The 11,762-nt window shown below is 41.6% G+C and overlaps 1 non-coding gene across 1 annotated transcript; it reads left to right on the top strand.

Annotated features, from left to right (window-relative positions):
- Positions 1–7,310: 7,310 nt before the first annotated feature.
- LOC112718800 (small nucleolar RNA R71) lies at positions 7,311–7,418 on the top strand. Its single transcript, XR_003161127.1, has one exon. It is a non-coding gene; the product is annotated as a small nucleolar RNA R71 (small nucleolar RNA).
- Positions 7,419–11,762: the final 4,344 nt, after the last annotated feature.

Genomic DNA, 11,762 nt, shown 5'->3' with positions numbered 1-11,762 from the left:
TATGAGTGCTTCTCCCTCTTGTGGTCGAGATAGGATGGGGGGCTGCCCCAAGAATTCTTTAAAGTCTTGGAAAGCTTGTTCACATTCCGTTGTCCACTCGAAGTTCTTTCCCTTCCTTAAGGTAGCGTAGAAGGGGAGGGATCTTATTGCTGACCCTGCTAGGAATCTGGACAAGGCCGTCAATCTCCCATTGAGTTGTTGTACCTCTTTGACGCAGGTTGGGCTTTTCATGTTGAGCATGGCCTGGTATTTATCTAGATTTGCCTCGATTCCTCTTTGTGTGAGCATAAAGCCCAAAAATTTACCTGCTTCCACTGCGAAGGTGCATTTAGCCGGGTTGAGTCGCATGTTGTGCTTCCATATGGTGTCGAACACTTGAACCAAGTCAGTTAGTAATGTTTCTTCACTTTGTGTCTTTATCAACATGTCATCCACATAGACCTCCATGATTTTTCCGATGTGGTCTGAAAAGACTTTATTCATTAGCCTTTGATAGGTGGCTCCCGCGTTCTTAAGGCTGAAAGGTATTACGACGTAGCAATAATTTGCTTTTTGTGTGAGAAACGAGGTTTTTTCTTGATCCGGTGGTGGTTGGGGTCCGAGGTGCCATCGTACAGAGTCATATCCAGAAGTTTGAAATCTTTTGGAATTTTGGTCTTCATAATTTTTCGGGTGAATAGATCTTGCTCTCGGTGAGAGCTATCCTCTGGGGTGGATCGAGTAGCTTTAGTTTTGAGATTAGCTTCAAGTTTTATAAGCTTATCTTCTAATTCTCGGTGCCGCCTTATCACCCAATGTAGATCCTCTTCTTTTTTGCGTTAATGTTGGGCTTCTTTCTCAAGTTGCTTTAATCGATCTTGAAGTGCTTCTATTTTCCCGGGATTTGATGAATTTTTGTCCCCATTGGATTTCGGAGTATCTTTAAGTATAGCATCCATGTTCTTGTGCGGCATTCTATCTTCCAAACCTGAGTCATGGTCGTTGTCATGGTTGTCCGTCATGGTGTTGGGATGACTTCCAGGTTCCCCGGTGGTGCGCGAAATTGTGAACAATACTTTTTCACAACTCTCATAATCCCCGGTCATGAACCCCAAAAACTTGGTAGCTCAATACCATGGCATTACACAACTTCGCACAACTAACCAGCAAGTGCACTGGGTCGTCCAAGTAATAAACCTTACGCGAGTAAGGGTCGATCCCACAGAGATTGTTAGTATTGAAGCAAGCTATGGTCATCTTGTAAATCTTAGTCAGGCAAACTCAAATGTATATGGTGATGAACGAAAATAACACAAAGGTAAAGATAGAGATACTTATGTAATTCATTGGTAGGAACTTCAGATAAGCGCATGAAGATGCCTTCCCTTCCGTCTCTCTGCTTTCCTACTGTCTTCATCCAATCCTTCTTACTCCTTTCCATGGCAAGCTTAAGCAAGGGTTTCACCGTTGTCAGTGGCTACCTCCCATCCTCTCAGTGAAAGCGATTGCATATGCTCTGTCACAGCATAGCGGAATTCATCTGTCGGTTCTCAATCAGGCCGGAATAGAATCCAGTGATTCTTTTGCGTCTGTCACTAACGCCCCGCCTTCAGGAGTTTGAAGCACGTCACAGTCATTCAATCATTGAATCCTACTCAGAATACCACAGACAAGGTTAGACCTTCCGGATTCTCTTGAATGCCGCCATCAGTTCTCGCCTATACCACGAAGATTCCGGTTAAAGAACCCAAGAGATATTCACTGGAGCCTTGGTTGCTTGTAGAACAAAAGTGGTTGTCAGTCACCTTGTTCATGGGTGAGAATGATGATGAGTGTCACGGATCATCACATTCATCAAGTTGAAGAACAAGTGATATCTTTGAACAAGAACAAGCGGAATTGAATGGAAGAACAATAGTAATTGCATTAATACTCGAGGTACAGCAGAGCTCCACACCTTAATCTATGGTGTGTAGAAACTCCACCGTTGAAAATACATAAGCATAAGGTCTAGGCATGGCCGAATGGCCAGCCTCCCAATGATCTAAGAACTAAAATGTCCAAAGATGATCTAGAGATCTAAAGTGATCAAAAGATTTTTTATACAATAGTAAAAGGTCCTACTTATAGAAAACTAGTAGCCTAAGGTGTACAGAAATGAGTAAATGACATAAAAATCCACTTCCGGGCCCACTTGGTGTGTGCTTGGGCTGAGCAATGAAGCATTTTCGTGCAGAGACTCTTCTTGGAGTTAAACGCCAGCTTTAGTGCCAGTTTGGGCGTTTAACTCCCATTTGGGTGCCAGTTCCAGCGTTTAACGCTGGAATTTCTGAGGGTGACTTTGAACGCCGATTTGGGCCATCAAATCTTGGGCAAAGTATGGACTATCATATATTGCTGGAAAGCCCAGGATGTCTACTTTCCAACGCCGTTAAGAGCGCGCCAATTGGGCTTCTGTAGCTCCAGAAAATCCACTTCGAGTGCAGGGAGGTCAGAATCCAACAGCATCTGCAGTCCTTTTTAGTCTCTGAATCAGATTTTTGCTCAGGTCCCTCAATTTCAGCCAGAAAATACCTGAAATCATAGAAAAACACACAAACTCATAGTAAAGTCCAGAAAAGTGAATTTTAACTAAAAACTAATAAAAATATACTAGAAACTAACTAGATCATACCAAAAACATACTAAAAACAATGCCAAAAAGCATACAAATTATCCGCTCATCACAACACCAAACTTAAATTGTTGCTTGTCCTCAAGCAACTGAAAATCAAATAAGATAAAAAGAAGAGAATATGCAATGAATTCCAAAAACATCTATGAAGATCAGTATTAATTAGATGAGCGGGGCTTTTAGCTTTTTGCCTCTGAACAGTTTTGGCATCTCACTTTATCCTTTGAAACTCAGAATGATTGGCTTCTTTAGGAACTTAGAATCCAGATAGTGTTAATGATTCTCCTAGTAAAGTATGATGATTCTTGAACAAAGCTACTTATTGAGTCTTGGCTGTGGCCCAAAGCACTCTGTCTTCCAGTATTACCACCGGATACATACATGCCACAGACACATAATTGGGTGAACCTTTTCAGATTGTGACTCAGCTTTGCTAAAGTCCCCAATTAGAGGTGTCCAGGGTTCTTAAGCACACTCTTATTTGCCTTGGATCACAACTCTTTATTCTCTATTTTTTTCGTTTTCTTCTTTCCTTTTTTTTCGGTTTTTTTTTTTTTGCTTGCTTCAAGAATCATTGTTTATGATTTTTCAGATCCTCAATAACATGTCTCCTTTTTCATCATTCTTTCAAGAGCCAACATTCATGAACCACAAATTCAAGATACATATGCACTGTTTAAGCATACATTCAGAGAACAAAAATATTGCCACCACATCAAAATAATTAAACTGTTATAAAATTCAAAATTCATGCAATTCTTTTTCTTTTTCAATTAAGCACATTTTTATTCAAGAAAGGTGATGGATTCATAGGATATTCATAACTTTAAGGCATAGACACTAAGACACTAATGATCACAAGACACAAACATGGATAAACATAAGCATAAAATTCGAAAAACAAAAGAATAAAGAACAAGGAAATCAAAGAACGGGTCCACCTTAGTGATGGCGGCTCTTTCTTGCTCTTGAAGATCCTATGGAGTGCTTGAGCTCCTCAATGTCTCTTCCTTGTCTTTGTTGCTCCTCCCTCATGATTCTTTGATCTTCTCTAATCTCATGAAGGATGATGGAGTGTTCTTGATGCTCCACCCTTAGTTGTCCCATGTTGGAACTCAACTCTCCTAGGGAGGTGTTTAATTGCTCCCAATAGTTTTGTGGAGGGAAGTGCATCCCTTGAGGAATCTCAGGGATCTCATGATGAGTGGGATCTCTTGTGTGCTCCATCCTCTTCTTAGTGATGGGCTTGTCCTCATCAATGGGGATGTCTCCCTCTATGTCAACTCCAACTGAATAACAGAGGTGACAAATGAGATGGGGAAAGGCTAACCTTGCCAAGGTAGAGGACTTATCCGCCACCTTATAGAGTTCTTGGGCTATAACCTCATGAACCTCTATTTCTTCTCCAATCATGATGCTATGGATCATGATAGCCCGGTCTATGGTAACTTCGGACCGGTTGCTAGTGGGAATGATTGAGCGTTGGATGAACGCTAACCATCCTCTAGCCACGGGCTTGAGGTCATGCCTTCTTAATTGAACCGGCTTTCCTCTTGAATCTCTCTTCCATTGGGCGCCCTCTTCACATATGACTGTGAGGACTTGGTCCAACCTTTGATCAAAGTTGACCCTTCTAGTGTAAGGATGCTCATCTCCTTGCATCATAGGCAAGTTGAACGCCACCCTCACACTCTCCGGACTTAAATCCAAGTATTTCCCCCGAACCATGGTGAGATAATTCTTGGGATTCGGGTTCACACTTTGGTCATGGTTCTTGGTGATCCATGCATTGGCATAGAACTCTTGAACCATCAAGATTCCGACTTGTTGAATGGGGTTGGTAAGAACTTCCCAACCTCTTCTTCGGATCTCATGTCGGATCTCCGGATATTCACCCTTTTTGAGTGAAAAAGGGACCTCGGGGATCACCTTCTTCAAGGCCACAACTTCATAGAAATGGTCTTGATGCACCCTTGAGATGAGTCTCTCCATCTCCCATGACTCGGAGGTGGAAGCTTTTGCCTTCCCTTTCCTCTTTCTAGAGGTTTCTCCGGCCTTGGATGCCATAAATGGTTATGGAAAAACTAAAAGCAATGCTTTTACCACACCAAACTTAAAATGTTTGCTCGTCCTCGAGCAAAAGAAGAAAGAAGAGAGTAGAAGAAGAAGAAATGGAGGAGATGGAGAGGGCTTTGTGTTCGGCCAAAAGGGAGAAGAAGAAGTGTTTAAGGTGTGTGAAAATGAAGGAGTGAAGGAGGGTTTATATAGGAGAGGGGGAGAGAGAGGTTCGGCCATTTGAGGGTGGGATTGGGTGGGAAAGTGGTTTGAATTTGAATGGTGAGGTAGGTGGGGTTTTATGAAGGATGGATGTGAGTGGTGAAGAGAAAGATGGGATTTGATAGGTGAGGGGTTTTTGGGGAAGAGGTGTTGAGGTGATTGGTGAAGAAGAGAGAGAGTGGTAGGGTAGGTGGGGATCCTGTGGGGTCCACAGATCCTTAGGTGTCAAGGAAAAGTCATCCCTGCACCAAATGGCACTCAAAATCACGTTTTGGGCCATTTCTGGCGTTAAACGCCGGGCTGGTGCCCATTTCTGGCGTTTAACGCCAGCATCTTGCCCCTTTCTAGCGTTTAACGCCAGTCTGGTGCCCCTTTCTGGCGTTTAACGCCAGTCTGGTGCCCCTTTCTGGCGTTAAACGCCCAGAATGGTGCCAGACTGGGCGTTAAACGCCCACCAGCTAACCTCACTGGCGTTTAAACGCCAATGGGTGCGTCCTCCAGGGTGTGCTGTTTTTCTTCCTGTTTTTCATTCTGTTTTTGCTTTTTTCATTGTTTTTGTGACTTCTTATGATCATCAACCTACAAAAGACATAAAATAGCAAAAGAAAATAGTTAATTATAAAACATTGGGTTGCCTCCCAACAAGCGCTTCTTTAATGTCATTAGCTTGACAGAGGACTCTCATGGAGCCTCAGAAATGCTCAGAACCGTGTTGGAACCTCCCAACACCAAACTTAGAGTTTGAATGTGGGGGTTCAACACCAAACTTAGAGTTTGGTTGTGGCCTCCCAACACCAAACGTAGAGTTTGACTGTGGGGGCTCAGTTTGGCTCTGTTTTGAGAGAAGCTCTTCATGCTTCCTCTCCATGATGACAGAGGGATATCCTTGGGCCTTAAACACCAAGGATTCTTCATTCACTTGAATGATCAACTCTCCTCTATCAACATCAATCACAGCCTTTGTTGTGGCTAGGAAGGGTCTGCCAAGGATGATGGATTCATCCATGCACTTCCCAGTCTCTAGGACTATGAAATCAGTAGGGATGTAATGGTCTTCAACCCTTACCAGAACATCCTCTACAAGTCCATAGGCTTGTTTTCTTGAGTTGTCTGCCATCTCTAGTGAGATTTTTGCAGCTTGCACCTCAAAGATCCCTAATTTCTCCATTACAGAGAGGGGCATGAGGTTTACACTTGACCCTAAGTCACACAAGGCCTTCTTGAAGGTCATGGTGCCTATGGTACAAGGTATAGAAAACTTCCCAGGATCCTGCCTCTTTTGAGGCAGTTTCTGCCTAGACAAGTCATTTAGTTCTTTGGTGAGCAAAGGGGATTCATCCTCCCAAGTCTCATTTCCAAATAACTTGTCATTCAACTTCATGATTGCTCCAAGGTATTTGGCGACTTGCTCTTCAGTGACATACTCATCCTCTTCAGAGGAAGAATACTCATCAGAGCTCATGAATGGCAGAAGTAAGTCCAATGGAATCTCTATGGTCTCAGTTTGAGCCTCAGATTCCCAAGGTTCCTCATTGGGGAACTCATTGGAGGTCAGTGGACGCCCAGTGAGGTCTTCCTCAGTGGCGTTCACTGCCTCTTCTTCCTCCCAGGATTCGGCCAAGTTGATGGCTTTGCACTCTCCTTTTGGATTTTCTTCTGTATTGCTTGGGAGAGTACTAGGAAGGAGTTCAGTAATTTTCTTGCTCAGCTGACCCACTTGCCCTTCCAAATTCCTAATGGAGGACCTAGTTTCAGTCATGAAACTTTGAGTGGTTTTGATTAGATCAGAGACCATAGTTGCTAAGTCAGAGGTATTCTGCTTAGAACTCTCTGTCTGTTGCTGAGAAGATGATGGAAAAGGCTTGCTATTGCTAAACCTGTTTCTTCCACCATTATTATTATTGAAACCTTGTTGAGGTCTCTGTTGATCCTTCCATGAAAGATTTGGATGATTCCTCCATGAAGGATTATAGGTGTTTCCATAGGGTTCTCCCATGTAATTCACCTCTTCCATTGAAGGGTTCTCAGGATCATAAGCTTCTTCCTCAGATGAAGCTTCCTTAGTACTGCTTGGTGCATTTTGCATTCCAGACAGACTTTGAGAAATCATATTGACTTGTTGAGTCAATATTTTGTTCTGAGCCAATATGGCATTCAGAGTATCAATCTCAAGAACTCCTTTCTTCTGACTAGTCCCATTGTTCACAGGATTTCTTTCAGAAGTGTACATGAATTGGTTATTTGCAACCATTTCAATCAGTTCTTGAGCTTCAGTAGGCGTCTTCTTCAGATGAAGAGATCCTCCAGAAGAGCTATCCAAGGACATCTTGGACAGTTCAGAGAGACCATCATAGAAAATACCTATGATGCTCCATTCAGAAAGCATATCAGTGGGACACTTTCTGATTAATTGTTTGTATCTTTCCCAAGCTTCATAGAGGGATTCTCCTTCCTTCTGTCTGAAGGTTTGGACTTCCACTCTAAGCTTACTCAATTTTTGAGGTGGAAAGAACTTTGCCAAGAAGGCATTGACTAGCTTTTCCCAAGAGTACAGGCTTTCTTTAGGTTGAGAATCCAACCATGTTCTGGCTCTGTCTCTTACAGCAAAAGGGAATAGCATTAGTCTGTAGACCTCAGGGTCAACCCCATTAGTCTTGACAGTGTCACAGATTTGCAAGAACTCAGCTAAAAACTGATGAGGATCTTCCAATGGAAGTCCATGGAACTTGCAATTCTGTTGCATTAGAGAAACTAATTGAGGCTTAAGCTCAAAGTTGTTTGCTCCAATGGCAGGGATAGAGATGCTTCTCCCATAGAAGTCGGGAGTAGGTGCAGTGAAGTCACCCAGCACCTTCCTTGCATTGTTGGCATTGTTGTTGTTTTCGGCTGCCATTTGTTCTTCTTCTTTGAAGAATTCGTTCAGGTGCTCTAAAGAGAGTTGTGCTTTGGCTTCTCTTAGCTTTCTCTTCAAGGTCCTTTCAGGTTCAGGATCAGCCTCAACAAGAATGCCTTTGTCTTTGCTCCTGCTCATAAGAAAGAGAAGGGAACAAGAAAGTGTGGAATCCTCTATGTCACAGTATAGAGATTCTTTTAGGTGTCAGAGGAAAAGAAGAGTAGAAGACAGAAGTGGGAAATTCGAACTTAACAAAGGAGATTGAGTTCGAATTTTGCATTAAGGGATAGTGTTAGTCCATAAATAGAAGGATGTGAGAAGGAGGGAAGTGATTTTCGAAAATTAAGTAGGAAATTTGAAAACATTTTTGGAAAAACATTACTTAATTTTCGAAAATGAAAATGGAAAAGAAATCAAGTGATTTTTGAAAAAGATTTTGAAATTAGAAATCAAAAAGATTTGATTGAAAACTATTTTGAAAAAGATATGGTTAAGAAGATATGTTTAGTTTTAAAAAGATTTGATTGGGAAGATATGATTTGAAAAACATTTTAAAAAAGATTTGAATTGAAAATTAAAAACTTGACTAACAAGAAAAGATATGATTCAAACATTAAGCCTTTCTCAACAGAAAAGGCAACATACTTGGAATGTTGAATCAAATCATTAATTGATAGTAAGTATCTTTGAAAATGGAAAGAAATTGATTTAGAAAAAGATTTGATTGAAAAATTGATTTGAAAAAGATTTGATTTTGAAAAACTTTGAAAACTTGAAAAAAAATTTGATTTGAAAACAAAATCCTCCCCCTTCTAGCCATCCTGGCGTTAAACGCCCAGAATGGTATCCATTCTGGCGTTTAACGCCCAAAATGCTACCCTTTTGGGCGTTAAACGCCCAACCAGGTACCCTGGCTGGCGTTTAAACGCCAGTCTGTCCTTCTTCACTGGGCGTTTTGAACGCCCAGCTTTTTCTGTGCAATTCCTCTGCTGTATGTTCTGAATCTTCAATTCTCTGTATTATTGACTTGAAAAGACACAAATTAAAAATATTTTTGGATTTTTAATAATAAGGACAAACCAAAATGCAACAAGAATCAAATAACAATGCATGCAAGACACCAAACTTAGCAGTTTGTATACTACTGACACTAACAAAATGAAAATGCATATGAGACACACAAAACACTCAAGTCAATAGAATTCAAAGATCAGAGCAAGTAAATCATCAAGGACATCTTGAAGATCACTTAGACATATGAATGCATGCAATTGACACCAAACTTATGATGAGACACTAGACTCAAACAAGAAATATTTTTGGATTTTATGATTTTGTAAAATGTTTTTGTGTTTTTCGAAAATTAAGTGGAAAAAGATATCAAGATTCTTAATGAGAATTCCAGGAATCAGTGCAATGTTAGTCTAAGACTCCGGTCCAGGAATTAGACATGGCTTCACAGCCAGCCAAGCTTTCAAAGAAAGCTTCGGTCCAAAACACTAGACATGGCCAAAGGCCAGCCAAGCCTTAGCAGATCACTGCTCCAAAAGCAAGATTGATAAAAAATCAACAAGCTCTTGTGGTGATAAGTTGAAACCTCGGTCCAATGAGATTAGACATGGCTTCTCAGCCAGCCAGATTTCAACAAATCATCATGAAACTCTAGAATTCATCTTCAAGAATTTCGAAAAAAATAAATACCTAATCTAAGCAACAAGATGAACTGTCAGTTGTCCAAACTTGAACAATCCCTGGCAATAACGCCAAAAAATTGGTGTTGTTGCCGGACCTTGGCACTGATGTTACCAAAAGCTTGCTCAAAACTTGAACAATCCCCGGCAACGGCGCCAAAAACTTGGTGCGCGAAATTGTGAACAATACTTTTTCACAACTCTCATAATCCCCGGTCATGAACCCCAAAAACTTGGTAGCTCAATACCATGGCATTACACAACTTCGCACAACTAACCAGCAAGTGCACTGGGTCGTCCAAGTAATAAACCTTACGCGAGTAAGGGTCGATCCCACGGAGATTGTTAGTATTGAAGCAAGCTATGGTCATCTTGTAAATCTTAGTCAGTCAAACTCAAATGTATATGGTGATGAACGAAAATAACACAAAGGTAAAGATAGAGATACTTATGTAATTCATTGGTAGGAACTTCAGATAAGCGCATGAAGATGCCTTCCCTTCCGTCTCTCTGCTTTCCTACTGTCTTCATCCAATCCTTCTTACTCCTTTCCATGGCAAGCTTAAGCAAGGGTTTCACCGTTGTCAGTGGCTACCTCCCATCCTCTCAGTGAAAGCGATTGCATATGCTCTGTCACAGCATAGCGGAATTCATCTGTCGGTTCTCAATCAGGCCGGAATAGAATCCAGTGATTCTTTTGCGTCTGTCACTAACGCCCCGCCTTCAGGAGTTTGAAGCACGTCACAGTCATTCAATCATTGAATCCTACTCAGAATACCACAGACAAGGTTAGACCTTCCGGATTCTCTTGAATGCCGCCATCAGTTCTCGCCTATACCACGAAGATTCCGGTTAAAGAACCCAAGAGATATTCACTGGAGCCTTGGTTGCTTGTAGAACAAAAGCGGTTGTCAGTCACCTTGTTCATGGGTGAGAATGATGATGAGTGTCACGGATCATCACATTCATCAAGTTGAAGAACAAGTGATATCTTAGAACAAGAACAAGCGGAATTGAATGGAAGAACAATAGTAATTGCATTAATACTCGAGGTACAGCAGAGCTCCACACCTTAATCTATGGTGTGTAGAAACTCCACCGTTGAAAATACATAAGCATAAGGTCTAGGCATGGCCGAATGGCCAGCCTCCCAATGATCTAAGAACTAAAATGTCCAAAGATGATCTAGAGATCTAAAGTGATCAAAAGATTTTTTATACAATAGTAAAAGGTCCTACTTATAGAAAACTAGTAGCCTAAGGTGTACAGAAATGAGTAAATGACATAAAAATCCACTTCCGGGCCCACTTGGTGTGTGCTTGGGCTGAGCAATGAAGCATTTTCGTGCAGAGACTCTTCTTGGAGTTAAACGCCAGCTTTAGTGCCAGTTTGGGCGTTTAACTCCCATTTGGGTGCCAGTTCCAGCGTTTAACGCTGGGATTTCTGAGGGTGACTTTGAACGCCGGTTTGGGCCATCAAATCTTGAGCAAAGTATGGACTATCATATATTGCTGGAAAGCCCAGGATGTCTACCTTCCAACGCCGTTGAGAGCGCGCCAATTGGGCTTCTGTAGCTCCAGAAAATCCACTTCGAGTGCAGGGAGGTCAAAATCCAACAGCATCTGCAGTCCTTTTTAGTCTCTGAATCAGATTTTTGCTCAGGTCCCTTAATTTCAGCCAGAAAATACCTGAAATCACAGAAAAACACACAAACTCATAGTAAAGTCCAGAAAAGTGAATTTTAACTAAAAACTAATAAAAATATACTAGAAACTAACTAGATCATACCAAAAACATACTAAAAACAATGCCAAAAAGCATACAAATTATCCGCTCATCACCCGGCAACGGCGCCAATGCTTCGAGGGTTACCTGAAATTATAGGTCGATCTCGGTCGAGATCTTCTGCGCTGGTTGGAATTGTTGTGTCCAACTTGATGATGGAGGCTGGAGTTGCCGTATTTGACTTTATTGGACTTGGTAATGGTGCTAATCCTTCGTCCCCAGAGGGTGGAGGGTACCTGCAAGGGACTCCAATGCTTAAGTTAGCAAGGGTATTAAGCAAGTATTGAGTAGAATCAGAGTATGAGTTATACCTGGGTGCTCTAGTGTATTTATAATGGTGTGGAGTGACCTTTTTGGATAAGATAAGTTAGTTATCTTATCTTATCTTTATCTTTAAGTGAGGTCATCTTATCTTCAAGGGAACTGCCCTTCTCTTGTAGGCTTGGGCTGCCTTAGGATCTGG

This window comes from Arachis hypogaea, chromosome 10 (assembly GCF_003086295.3).
Source record: "Arachis hypogaea cultivar Tifrunner chromosome 10, arahy.Tifrunner.gnm2.J5K5, whole genome shotgun sequence".
Classification (NCBI taxonomy): domain Eukaryota; kingdom Viridiplantae; phylum Streptophyta; class Magnoliopsida; order Fabales; family Fabaceae; genus Arachis; species Arachis hypogaea.
The sequence above is the reverse complement of the archived record's forward strand: the minus strand, read 5'-3'. Positions and strand labels throughout refer to the sequence as shown.